This window comes from Cydia splendana, chromosome 3 (genome assembly GCF_910591565.1).
Source record: "Cydia splendana chromosome 3, ilCydSple1.2, whole genome shotgun sequence".
NCBI lineage: Eukaryota > Metazoa > Arthropoda > Insecta > Lepidoptera > Tortricidae > Cydia > Cydia splendana.
In genome coordinates, this window is record NC_085962.1 from 19,799,522 (window position 1) to 19,813,433 (window position 13,912).

The 13,912-nt window shown below is 45.8% G+C and overlaps 1 long non-coding RNA gene across 1 annotated transcript in view; it reads right to left on the reverse strand.

Moving 5' to 3' along the window:
- LOC134789397 (uncharacterized) overlaps positions 1-13,685 on the reverse strand; it is a 309,984-nt gene extending 296,299 nt beyond the window's left edge. The window contains exon 1 of the long non-coding RNA XR_010144043.1: positions 13,557-13,685. This is a non-coding gene — a long non-coding RNA (uncharacterized LOC134789397). The remainder of the gene's footprint in view (positions 1-13,556) is intronic.
- Between the last annotated feature and the right edge of the window lie 227 nt (positions 13,686-13,912).

Below are 13,912 nucleotides of genomic sequence, written 5' to 3' on the forward strand. Positions count from 1 at the left end.
CTACCAGCGTTCAGCATCAGCTATCTTGGGTAATGCTCTAACAAGTGATCATCATGACGAATCGGATGTCCAAAACAGCGTGTGTCTATGATGCACCAAACCTGAGTTCTACTAGGTACAGCCAGGGTTCAGCATCAACTCTATCTTGGGTACTGCTCTTCCAAATACTCATTAAGACGTGTCGGATGACCAAAACAGCGTGTGCCTATGTTGCACCAAACCTGAGTTCCGCTAGGTACAATCAGGGTTCAGCATCAGCTCTATCTTGGGTACTACTCTCCTAAGTGCTCATCAAGACGAGTCGGATGACCAAAACAGCGTGTGCCTAGGTTACAACAAACCTGAGTTCCACTAGGTACAGCCAGGGTTCAGCATCAGCTCTATCTTGGGTACTACTCTCCTAAGTGCTCATCAAGACGAGTCCGATGACCAAAACAGCGTGTGCTTATGTTGTATTAAACCCGAGCTCCATCAGGTACTGCTAGGGTTCGGCATCAGCTATCTTGGGTACTGCTCTACCAAGTAATCATCATGACGAGTCGGATGTCCAAAACAGCGTGTGTCTATGTTGCACCAAACCCGAGCTGCACTAGGTACTGCCAGGGTTCAGCATCAGCTCTATCTTGATCTCATCAAGATGAGTCGGATGACCAAAACAGGATGTGCCTTTGTTGCTATAATTTGTTTATAATTTTAGCAGTTCCTAGCAAAAGTAACACTACTTAAAACTATTTCTCAAACTTAAAATACCCGATTTAAGTTTGCTAACACAATCAGTTCATCAGCGTCACAGAACATGCGAGTAAATTGACCTCCACAGTGAATATACAGCAAGATTGAATGTTCCAGTATTGACATAAAAGAAACTTAAATGCTAAATTGGGAATCATACCGAGCGAAGACAGGTGGGTCAGAATCCTAAATTTTAACCCACTTTCCACTTTTCTATTCATCGTTGTTGATGGCGTAAGCTGAGTACACACAACACAAGCCTATTTGGGCTTACTGGGGGGCTTAGGCAATTTGTGTAAGAATGTCCAAGTTTTTTTTACTACTAACACCATCTGTTAGAAAAATAAATAATTAACATTAGCACGAATGTTAATTCATTATTTTTCTATCAGATGGCGTTAGTAGTAATACAGTGTTATTCCTTTATTTTCTTTTTTTAGGTTTATAAAATGATGATATATTTTTTTTTGATAACACATCTACTACATCTAGTCATGAATTTAAATGTGACGTTCCACTGGTAAAGGTACCTTATGGCGGTTGGCGCTTAGGCTATTATTAAAGACGCTCCAATCCAATACTAATGCGGCGCTACGCGACGTAAGTGCCGAACGCCATAAGGTACGTTTACCCGTGGAACGACACAAATTACTATGTTAAATCTCATTCCCAACAGTGCGATAGTTTTTCCGTAAAGTGTACCTACCACACGAATACATAGATTGTCGAATAGTGAACACGTTATCTACGCCCGTCTCAAACAGGATAGATAGAGTTAGACCAAGAAAAGTCATAGCCCATGCAGTGCAAATGTTATTTATACGTCATGATTTCATAGAAGTTTGACGTTTTAAATGACACTTGCAGTGCATGGGCTATCAAAATCGCTGCAGACTTTTCTCGGTCTGACTCTACCGTCATACTCATAACCCCGATAATTCACAACAAACACCGATAACGAACTCTGCGAAACATGAAGTCATAAATGTCATGTGAAAAATGTCGTTCTGACTCTTTGACTATTTTCAAAAAGGTTAGGCTACAGGGCAAACCCTTATCCCGATCGTCTTTGTTTTAGGCTCAAATTGTAGCTGACTAAATTGTCCAGAGGAGTTTTTCTCAAATTTTTCTGTCGATTCCAAAATATCGTGCGCCAAAATCAAAAATTCGGAAAAAAATGAATTTTGTTTTCACTATTTCGGCCTTAACTTTTTTCGTTTTTGACTTTCTCGAATAATTCGTTTTGCACCTTACAGCTCTTGTAAATACGCGTCTATTAATATCATATCTTCACAACTCTCCGAGATATAAGGGAATCGCACTTTTTCTTGAATTCGGGGCCTATACTGGAGCGAACGAAAAGACATTTCCAATGTCAAAATCTACGCTATATGGCAAAAAAAAATCATTTTATGCCAAAAATGCCTTACATCATTTTGGAAAAGCGCTGATACTTTCAAATTGCTGGATCAATTATTTCTATCAAACATAGCCAAGAACCACTGCAGGAAACTCGCTTTCACTTTAAAAAAAACACCGATATCGGTCTATCTGTTGGAGAGCTAGGATGCTACAGACAGACAGACAGACATTGGCGATTGGCGTCAAAAATAATTATAAGTAACAACGCTCTTTTTGCGTCGGGGGTTAAAAAATGCGCGGCGGCATGTCTGACATGACTGGTCTTGCAGTCTGCGATCAAGGCAGGTACGACCGCAATGCCGTCGGGATCGGAATCATAGAAACCAATACAAACCATTGTCGCTGCTGTCTGCCGTGACAGCAAGCAGCATTGCAGCCACAATTAGAATGGAACACCTTTATTATTGTTACTCGATTTAATTAGCGATAAAACACAAATAAATGTGGGTTTCCTTGTAGAATCGATGAAATCGTATTTTAGTACGACGTTTAGTACTGAAATAATTTACGACTCCTTTTTGGGACGATGTTTAATATTGAATATTGACTTTTATCGCATTACGGTTTTTAAAATAAATTTAATATGTTATCTTTAATACGAAGATAGTGTATAGTCTCCGAGTAAAAAGCCTGTAGTGTACACTGAAAAGATCCTGACCGAGAGCCAGTAGGTAGCCATTAAAAAAAATCCAAGTACTGAATCGATGTTCCATATAACTATCGAAATTGATCAAAAAATTTCACGAAAATCGCTTGAGAAATGCAACCTGTAGAGGAGAGCAGCCGAAAATCCGGATAAATACGAAAATATTTTTAGCCAAGCTGAAACGGAGACGCTTCGCTCGCGCTCGCTCGGTCAATGAGATGATTTCATCATTGGCCTCTATTATTGCATAGTTTACTTTATTTGCTTTTAAATTAAACCTATACTGTAAGGTGGGGTAAGACTAACATAGTTTATTTTGCTCGGGGTAAGACTAATAGTATGAATGTGGATCCATACAAGTGATAGTCTTACCCCGGTGATAGACTTACCCCACCTTACCTTAAGTAAGTGCTTGAAACTCAGTTTGTTAGTGGTTAGTGCGGCCGAATCAAGGCTGCCTCCACTCGCTACCCTTTATAGCTCTCAGTCTATAACGGAAGTGCTTTACCGGGAACGAATCTATTGGATATACCTGCTGCGATTGTATTATTATATTTTCGAGATCTTTTCCACTTTAAGACTTTGGGGGCTTTTAAAAGAATCGCTTTTCTATAAGTGTCATCTTTCTATGGCGTTTAGTTCAACATTGAAAATGTTGCACAAAAAAATGAAAGGTCATACGAAACTTTCATTTTAGAAAAGGAAAGTATCAACTCATTTACACAAATAAAGAAGTTTCCGATATATTTCCAATTGGGTATTTCGCGATTTTGGAAACTTGCGACGGCACATGAATTGGTAAGACACACATTATATAAGCTAAATGACATCTATTTCTGGACAAAGGCCTCTCCCGAGATGTGACAGATAAATTACTTACTCAAGTTGTGCGATGACGAATGATTATTACGAGTGGATGACTCACGCTAGACCGACCCGAGCACGGGCCGAGCCGTTCGACGCGACATTTTCTATGACGGCTGATCGGTGATCACGTGGCGCTTTCCATAGAAAACCAAGCGCCGGAAGCTCCGCCCCGGCCCCGGATCGGTCTAGCGTGAGTCAACCTTAAAATCTTTTGATGGTCAACGTTATTTTTCAAACAAAAACTACTCTTAAGTATCAAGATTTTGGTATAATTACCACAGAATAAACAATAGTATAGGTTGACTCTCTAGCAAAACGCGCCTATTACGACAGATGTGACCGCAAGGTGGCGCAAGCGCGAGCAGGCGTCCGTTCCGTAGCGTAGCAGTGCGCGGCAACTACTACTGCTAGACACCAAAACTGGTGTGGGCCGCATGTAGGCGTACTTGTAGCGACGCGACGATATAGAGTGAGCTACGCGTTAACGAAGCCCATAAAACAATACATGTGTTTTCACAAACCGACACGTCTTCATTGAAGACGTAAAAGTGTTAAAATAAAAAGCGGTTCCTTAAAAGCGGTATGTCCATACAAAGCAAACATCTCGCAGCAATTCTTTTAATGGATCTTGTGAGTTTTTGCCTTTATTTATATGTTACGATGTGCGCATAATGGATCAGCGGGAACACTTAAGTAGATATATACGATCCTCATATATTAGCAACCCTATCGATACCAGAAATATATCCGGACTTGCTTTGGGATGTTTTGGAAAGGTGAGTTCATTAACTTATTTTTCACCACATCAGCTGGTAAGGGTTCTCTTGATGGTTCAAAAACTAATAAGAAAGTTGCATTTTATTCACATGTGAGGCAAAGTAATCAAATGCAAATATTAAGTTGTTTTTAGAGATGGGACGAATATGGACTTTGCCGAATACAAATATTCAGTTCAACTCGAAGAATGTTTCAGGCAGCGAAGGCCAAATATATCGCTGTACCTATAAATACTACAGAGCCTCTACCATCAGTTTTAACATTGACATAACGCTCACATCTACGTAATTTACTTTCTGTACATCTCGCTTGCACTATTGCTCGCATATGCGAGTACGAGCGAGATGCATAGAAAGTAAGTTACGTAGACGTGAGCGTATATGTCAATGTCAAAACTGATGGTAGACGTACAGGATCATAAAATTAAAATGAAATCACACAAAACGCATGAAAAATTCCCGCCTGTTAGTCCAGAATGGGCGATAAACAACAAAGTAACTCTCGAACATGACATTACAAAAATAATGACACCATTACAAGCGGCAACTTCAACTTTATGTCCCATGTCTTTCAGAGCTGGAAATTTATATTCTGGTAGCAATCGATAAGAAAGGACGCGTAGCACGACGAATTTCGTACATTGACCCACCGTGCCTATCTCTAGTAATATTTACTTACTTACTCTATCGCACGAGCGAGAAAGAAAGAAAGAAAATACATTTAAATATTTAACGCCACAACACAGGTAAGTATTGCATAAAAAAGAAAGGCATGCAGACAAAAAAAAAACATTTGGACGTAAGCGAAGGGATTTATGGTATTTACTTACTATTGTAGTCGAGGGTGGAAGCCCTAAACGACGGAACGACGGCGTTGCATGAACAAAAGATTTCCTTTGGCAGGATTGGTCCCTAAGACCCAAGGATGGATTTAAGAAGTGGAGCCACCGAGATTATTGATGTAATTTTTTAGGGCGGGAGGGGGGGACTCTCAACTTTATCTTGATATCTATATCATTTTAGTTACTAGGCCAAGTTTGGTATCGTTTTCGTATAAATCGGGGATGCCAAATTTATTTATGATATCATTCCGGCACCATTCCGAAGTAAAAACACATAAAATATGAAAAAAGTACTTTTTTTTATTCCTCTTCACGCTTAAACTGCTGAACCAATTTAGTTGAAATTTGGTATAGAGATAGTTTGAAGAACATAGGATAGTTTTTATTCCAAAACAATTCCTTAAAAATGAAAGGTAAGGTGTAGGATTGTATGGCAAATTAATAAACGCTGAACCGATTTGGATGAAATCTATGTCTACATCTTTGATTTAGTTGAAAATAATACTAAACTTGACTTAGAACCTAAACGTCAACCTCGTCAACCTCAGAAGTCGCAGACGCTTAAAACCCCCGTGTGCAGGCGCCCTGTATGTAAGAGCGCGCCAAGCGCGCTGAATGTCGGGCTTCGCCCGATCTTTAAGTGTGAAGGGCGCCCAGGCGCCCTGTATGTAAGAGCGCGCGAAGCGCGCTGAATGTCAGGCTTCGCCCGACCTTTAAGTGCGAAGGACGCCGCAGGCGCCCTGTATGTAAAAGCGCGCGAAGCGCGGTGAATGTCGGGCTTGGCCCGACCTTTATGTGTGAAGGGCGCCGCAGGCGCCCCGCATGTAAGAGCGCGCGAAGCGCGCTGAATGTCGGGCCTCGCCCGACCTTCAAGTATGAAGGGCGCCGCTGGCGCCCTGTATGTAACAGCGCGCTGAATCGCCCGACTTTTAAGTGTGAAGGGCGCCGCAGGCGCCCTGTATGTAAGAGCGCGCAAAGCGCGCAGAATGTCGGGCTTCGCCCGACCTTTAAGTATGGAGGGCGCCGCTGGCGCCCTGTATGTAAGCGCGTTGAATCGCCTGACCTTTAAGTGTGAAGGGCGCCGCAGGCGCCCTGTATGTAAGAGCGCGCGAAGCGCTCTGAATGTCAGGCTTCGCCCGACCTTTAAGTGTGAAGGACGCCGCAGGCGCCCTGTATGTAAAAGCGCGCGAAGCGCGGTGAATGTCGGGCTTGGCCCGACCTTTATGTGTGAAGGGCGCCGCAGGCGCCCCGCATGTAAGAGCGCGCGAAGCGCGCTAAATGTCGGGCTTCGCCCGACCTTCAAGTGTGAAGGGCGCCGCTGGCGCCCTGTATGTAACAGCGCGCTGAATCGCCCGACTTTTAAGTGTGAAGGGCGCCGCAGGCGCCCTGTATGTAAGAGCGCGCAAAGCGCGCAGAATGTCGGGATTCGCCCGACCTTTAAGTATGAAGGGCGCCGCTGGCGCCCTGTATGTAAGCGCGTTGAATCGCCCGACCTTTAAGTGTGAAGGGCGCCGCAGGCGCCCTGTATGTAAGAGCGCGCGAAGCGCGCTGAATGTCGGGCTTCGCCCGACCTTTAAGTGTGAAAGGCGCCGCTGGCGCCCTGTATGTAAGAGCGCGCGAAGCGCGCTGAATCGCCCGACCTTTAAGTGTGAAAGGCGCCGCTGGCGCCCTGTATGTAAGAGCGCGCGAAGCGCGCTGAATCGGCCGACCTTTAAGTGTGAAGGGCGCCGCAGGCGCCCTGTATGTAAGAGCGCGCAAAGCGCGCTGAATGTCGGGGCTTCGCCCGACCTTTAAGTGTGAAGGGCGCCGCGGGCGCCCTGTATGTAAGAGCGCGCCAAGCGCGCTGAATGTCGGGCTTTGCCCGACCTTTAAGTGTGAAGGGCGCCGCAGGCGCCCTGTATGTAAGAGCGCGCAAAGCGCGCTGAATGTCAGGCTTCGCCCGACCTTTAAGTATGAAGGGTGCCGCTGGCGTCCTGTATGTAAGCGCGCTGAATCGCCCGACCTTTAAGTGTGAAGGGCGCCGCAGGCGCCCTGCATGTAAGAGCGCGCGAAGCGCGCTAAATGTCGGGCTTCGCCCGACCTTCAAGTGTGAAGGGCGCCGCTGGCGCCCTGTATGTAACAGCGCGCGAAGCGCGCTGAATCGCCCGACCTTTAAGTGTGAAGGGCGCCGCAGGCGCCCTGTATGTAAGAGCGCGCAAAGCGCGCAGAATGTCGGGCTTCGCCCGACCTTTAAGTGTGAAAGGCGCCGCTGGCGCCCTGTATGTAAGAGCGCGCGAAGCGCGCTGAATCGGCCGACCTTTAAGTGTGAAGGGCGCCGCAGGCGCCCTGTATGTAAGAGCGCGCAAAGCGCGCTGAATGTCGGGGCTTCGCCCGACCTTTAAGTGTGAAGGGCGCCGCGGGCGCCCTGTATGTAAGAGCGCGCAAAGCGCGCTGAATGTCAGGCTTCGCCCGACCTTTAAGTATGAAGGGTGCCGCTGGCGTCCTGTATGTAAGCGCGCTGAATCGCCCGACCTTTAAGTGTGAAGGGCGCCGCAGGCGCCCTGCATGTAAGAGCGCGCGAAGCGCGCTAAATGTCGGGCTTCGCCCGACCTTCAAGTGTGAAGGGCGCCGCTGGCGCCCTGTATGTAACAGCGCGCGAAGCGCGCTGAATCGCCCGACCTTTAAGTGTGAAGGGCGCCGCAGGCGCCCTGTATGTAAGAGCGCGCAAAGCGCGCAGAATGTCGGGCTTCGCCCGACCTTTAAGTGTGAAAGGCGCCGCTGGCGCCCTGTATGTAAGAGCGCGCGAAGCGCGCTGAATCGCCCGACCTTTAAGTGTGAAGGGCGCCGCAGGCGCCCTGTATGTAAGAGCGCGCAAAGCGCGCTGAATGTCGGGGCTTCGCCCGACCTTTAAGTGTGAAGGGCGCCGCGGGCGCCCTGTATGTAAGAGCGCGCAAAGCGCGCTGAATGTCAGGCTGCGCCCGACCTTTAAGTATGAAGGGTGCCGCTGGCGTCCTGTATGTAAGCGCGCTGAATCGCCCGACCTTTAAGTGTGAAGGGCGCCGCAGGCGCCCTGCATGTAAGAGCGCGCGAAGCGCGCTAAATGTCGGGCTTCGCCCGACCTTCAAGTGTGAAGGGCGCCGCTGGCGCCCTGTATGTAACAGCGCGCGAAGCGCGCTGAATCGCCCGACCTTTAAGTGTGAAGGGCGCCGCAGGCGCCCTGTATGTAAGAGCGCGCAAAGCGCGCAGAATGTCGGGCTTCGCCCGACCTTTAAGTGTGAAAGGCGCCGCTGGCGCCCTGTATGTAAGAGCGCGCGAAGCGCGCTGAATCGGCCGACCTTTAAGTGTGAAGGGCGCCGCAGGCGCCCTGTATGTAAGAGCGCGCAAAGCGCGCAGAATGTCGGGCTTCGCCCGACCTTTAAGTGTGAAAGGCGCCGCTGGCGCCCTGTATGTAAGAGCGCGCGAAGCGCGCTGAATCGCCCGACCTTTAAGTGTGAAGGGCGCCGCAGGCGCCCTGTATGTAAGAGCGCGCAAAGCGCGCAGAATGTCGGGCTTCGCCCGACCTTTAAGTGTGAAAGGCGCCGCTGGCGCCCTGTATGTAAGAGCGCGCGAAGCGCGCTGAATCGGCCGACCTTTAAGTGTGAAGGGCGCCGCAGGCGCCCTGTAAGTAAGAGCGCGCAAAGCGCGCAGAATGTCGGGCTTCGCCCGACCTTTAAGTGTGAAAGGCGCCGCTGGCGCCCTGTATGTAAGAGCGCGCGAAGCGCGCTGAATCGGCCGACCTTTAAGTGTGAAGGGCGCCGCAGGCGCCCTGTATGTAAGAGCGCGCAAAGCGCGCTGAATGTCGGGGCTTCGCCCGACCTTTAAGTGTGAAGGGCGCCGCGGGCGCCCTGTATGTAAGAGCGCGCAAAGCGCGCTGAATGTCAGGCTTCGCCCGACCTTTAAGTATGAAGGGTGCCGCTGGCGTCCTGTATGTAAGCGCGCTGAATCGCCCGACCTTTAAGTGTGAAGGGCGCCGCAGGCGCCCTGCATGTAAGAGCGCGCGAAGCGCGCTAAATGTCGGGCTTCGCCCGACCTTCAAGTGTGAAGGGCGCCGCTGGCGCCCTGTATGTAACAGCGCGCGAAGCGCGCTGAATCGCCCGACCTTTAAGTGTGAAGGGCGCCGCAGGCGCCCTGTATGTAAGAGCGCGCAAAGCGCGCAGAATGTTGGGCTTCGCCCGACCTTTAAGTGTGAAAGGCGCCGCTGGCGCCCTGTATGTAAGAGCGCGCGAAGCGCGCTGAATCGGCCGACCTTTAAGTGTGAAGGGCGCCGCAGGCGCCCTGTATGTAAGAGCGCGCAAAGCGCGCAGAATGTCGGGCTTCGCCCGACCTTTAAGTGTGAAAGGCGCCGCTGGCGCCCTGTATGTAAGAGCGCGCGAAGCGCGCTGAATCGGCCTACCTTTAAGTGTGAAGGGCGCCGCAGGCGCCCTGTATGTAAGAGCGCGCAAAGCGCGCTGAATGTCGGGGCTTCGCCCGACCTTTAAGTATGAAGGGCGCCGCGGGCGCCCTGTATGTAAGAGCGCGCGAAGCGCGCTGAATGTCGGGCTTTGCCCGACCTTTAAGTGTGACTAGTAATATTCATGTGCCAGCACTCGGTCGGAGTCCAAGGCCCGCCTCCCCGACCAACCTCCCTAGAAGTGACTCGGAGGTATATATACGCGACAGGAAAAATTTCGATAGCGCGATGTAGAACATTCCAAATTCGAATATTTGCTGACGCCTAGTTTTGGATTATATTATGATACTCGTACTTCCTCGATGTTTCTGTCTATCTATATTATATGATAAATTAAAAAATTACCATAATTTTTTTTTCAGAAATACGATAATTATAATAAACTTCTCTGATGTCAAGATTTCACGAAACGGCCGCCATCTTGATTTTCTTTATTTTCGGCCCTACCTTGATAAAAATCGATATCTGAGGGTCCGAGAGGCCCCTTAACACGAATCTGAAGTCGAAATTCAACGAAACGGCCGCCATCTTGATTTTTATTTATTTTCGCCCCGACCTGGATGAAAATCGATATCTGAGGGTCCGAGAGGCCCCTTAACACGAATCTGAAGTCGAAATTTAACGAAACGGCCGCCATCTTCATTTTCTTTATTTTCGGCCCGATCTTGATGAAAATCGATATCTGAGGGTCCGAGAGGTCCCTTAACACGATTTTGAAGTTCAAAATTAACGAAACGGTCGCCCTCTTGATTTTCTTTATTTTCTGCCCGATCTTGATGAAAATCGATATCTGAGGGTCCGAGAGGCCCCTTAACAGGAATCTGAAGTCGAAATTTAACGAAACGGCCACCATCTTGATTTTCTTTATTTTCGGCCCGATCTTGATGAAAATCGATATCTGAGGGTCCGAGAGGCCCCTTAACACGAATCTGAAGTCGAAATTTTACGAAACGGCCACCATCTTAATTTTCTTTATTTTCTGCCCGATCTTGATGAAAATCGATATCTGAGGGTCCGAGAGGCCCTTAACACGAATCTGAAGTCGAAATTTCACGAAACGGCCGCCATCTTGATTTTCTTTATTTTCGGCCTGATCTTGATGAAAATCGATATCCGAGGGTCCGAGAGGCCCCTTAACACGAATCTGAAGTCGAAATTTAACGAAACGGCCGCCATCTTGATTTTCTTTATTTTCGCCCCGATCTTGATGAAAATCGATATCTGAGGGTCCGAGAGGCCCCTTAACACGAATCTGAAGTAGAAATTTAACGAAACGGCCGCCATCTTGATTTCCTTTATTTCGGCCCGATCTTGATGAAAATCGATATCTGAGGGTCCGAGAGGCCCCTTAACACGAATCTGAAGTCGAAATTTCACAAAACGGCCGCCATCTTGATTTTCTTTATTTTCGACCCGACCTGGATGAAAATCGATATCTGAGGGTCCGAGAGGCCCCTTAACACGAATCTGAAGTCGGAATTTAACGAAACGGCCGCAATCTTGATTTCCTTTATTTCGGCCCGATCTTGATGATAATCGATATCTGAGGGTCCGAGAGGCCCCTTAACACGAATCTGAAGTCGAAATTTCACGAAACGGCCGCCATCTTGATTTTCTTTATTTTCGGCCCGATTTTGATGAAAATCGATATCTGAGGGTCCGAGAGGCCCCTTAAGACGAATCTGAAGTCAAAATTTCACAAAACGGCCGCCATCTTGATTTTCTTTATTGTCGACCCGACCTGGATGAAAATCGATATCTGAGGGTCTGAGAGGCCCCTTAACACGAACCTGACGTCGAAATTTAACGAAACGGCCGCCATCTTGATTTTCTTTATTTTCGGCCCGATCTTGATGAAAATCGATATCTGAGGGTCCGAGAGGCCCCTTAACACGAATCTGAAGTCGAAATTTAACGAAACGGCCGCCATCTTCATTTTCTTTATTTTCGGCCCGATCTTGATGAAAATCGATATCTGAGGGTCCGAGGGGCCCCTTAACACGAATTTGAATTCGAAATTTAATGAAACGGCCGCCATCTTGATTTTTTTTATTTTCGGCCCGATCTTGATGAAAATCGATATCTGAGGGTCCGAGAGGTCCCTTAACACGATTCTGAAGTCGAAAATTAACGAAACGGTCGCCATTTTGATTTTCTTTATTTTCTGCCCGATCTTGATGAAAATCTATATCTGAGGATCCGAGAGGCCCCTTAACACGAATCTGAAGTCGAAATTTCACGAACCTGCGCCATCTTTATTTTCTTTATTTTCGACCCGATCTCGATGAAAATGGATATCTGTGGGTCCGAGAGGCCCCTAAACACGAATCTGATGTCGAAATTTCACGAAACGGCCGCCATCTTTATTTTCGACCCGATCTTGATGAAATAGGATATCTATGGGTCCATATTAGCCAACCTGAAAAATTTAAATCCTTCTTTGTCACTTACCTACTCACTCATGATTTCTTAAGATATACCTACTTACAATCTCAGACTAATAACGCATAGACTGATAGTCCCCATACGGCTAACCTGCCAAAAGTGAAGCCAAAACACGATCGATTTGTGCGTGCGAGGCTCGTATTTTACGTTCAGCAATACACACATATATACAAAAACGTGTTGCCTGTACATCCTTAACACTTATTAATAATTTGTCAGTGTCTAGATTTGATTTTGTAGCAAAAGATTTTTATGTTTCTTTTAGGGTTTTTTGCATTTCTATTCTTTGTGAAATAAGGTTTAAATAAATAAACTGATACGTTTTTAGTATTTCTTTATTTAAAATGTGCATAAAATAATAAAAATAATACATTATTTGAAATAAAATAATGAAATATTTAAAAATATATAATTTTTATTTAATTATATAAGGAACTTTAACTAAGCGTATGCATTTTAGAACGTAAACGTCATGTCCCATTTTGAGGAAAAAATATTCACTACACTGGCAACATTTAGAAGAAATGGCGGCTGACGCAACTTTGGATTTTTGTAGTTCCGATTACGTAAAAATATCACATTAAACTCGATACTTACGCGTGAAATGTAATATCAGTCGGTTTGGTTTTATGATATGATGCGTTGTGACACCCATTCACTGCACAAACAACCATCTTTCCTGTGTTTTTGATTTTTAAACGGGAGGTGTAGTACACAAACCGATTTGACCTTGAGTACTGCCAGGGCCGTCCGAATACGGTGACATGAGTGCGACGTGACGTCGCACTTGAAATGGCTTCACTAGGGATGTACGAACACTCTATCTATGCCTTATAAATCTATGCTTACAATTAAGTTTAATTACCGTAATCAAACACAAAAACAAAACGTAATAAATTTCAATAAAATAATATGGAAGTAACGAACATCAACTGACACTTCAATCGACAGCTTTTTTTGTAAAAAAAACTTTGTAAGATACGGTCCAAATTGCGGATACTTACTATTTGTCAACTATACAGGGTGATTGAGGAGACGTGAGTAGGACTAACACTGCGCATTTCGTAAATTAGAAGCAACTATTTCGTATCAGTATTAATGAGATTAACGTTAATTTTCTAATCGTGTTGAAAAAAAAATATTTATTTAAGACATGCATGGTCACCCTAAAATTTTAATACTAGGGTAGTTAACCGATTATTCTGTGTCAAATTGAATATCATCCCTGTCATCACGGTCTGGTTACTTTTGAAAACTCGTATCTCACTCAAGTTTGACAGTTTATTTTCTTCGTAATCAAAATGCTGTCATTACGGTTAAAGAGGTTTATGTTTATTAATTAGGTCTTGCAGGGTGACCATGATTGTAGATAGTTAAATTTGCCCTCACCAAAAAGTTAAAAAATAGGAAAAAGGTTGTTTCACCTAAATACGACGGTGATCGATCAATTATCAGTTACTGAGTATGCAGGATTAGTCCTGCACATGTCTCATGAAACACCCTGTAGTAGAGATTCTTAAAACAACATTTTTTTTGTGCGTGATAATCTGTGTGTATTTTTTGAGTTCATTATTTTAATTGTACAATAAAATACGTAAAATATAGTGTAATAACACTATAGTAGAAAAACTGATATTAACAGTTTTGATCAAATCTTAAACTTTATATTGATTAATTAATTAATTATTAGTTAATTAATAACGATGCGTTCTGA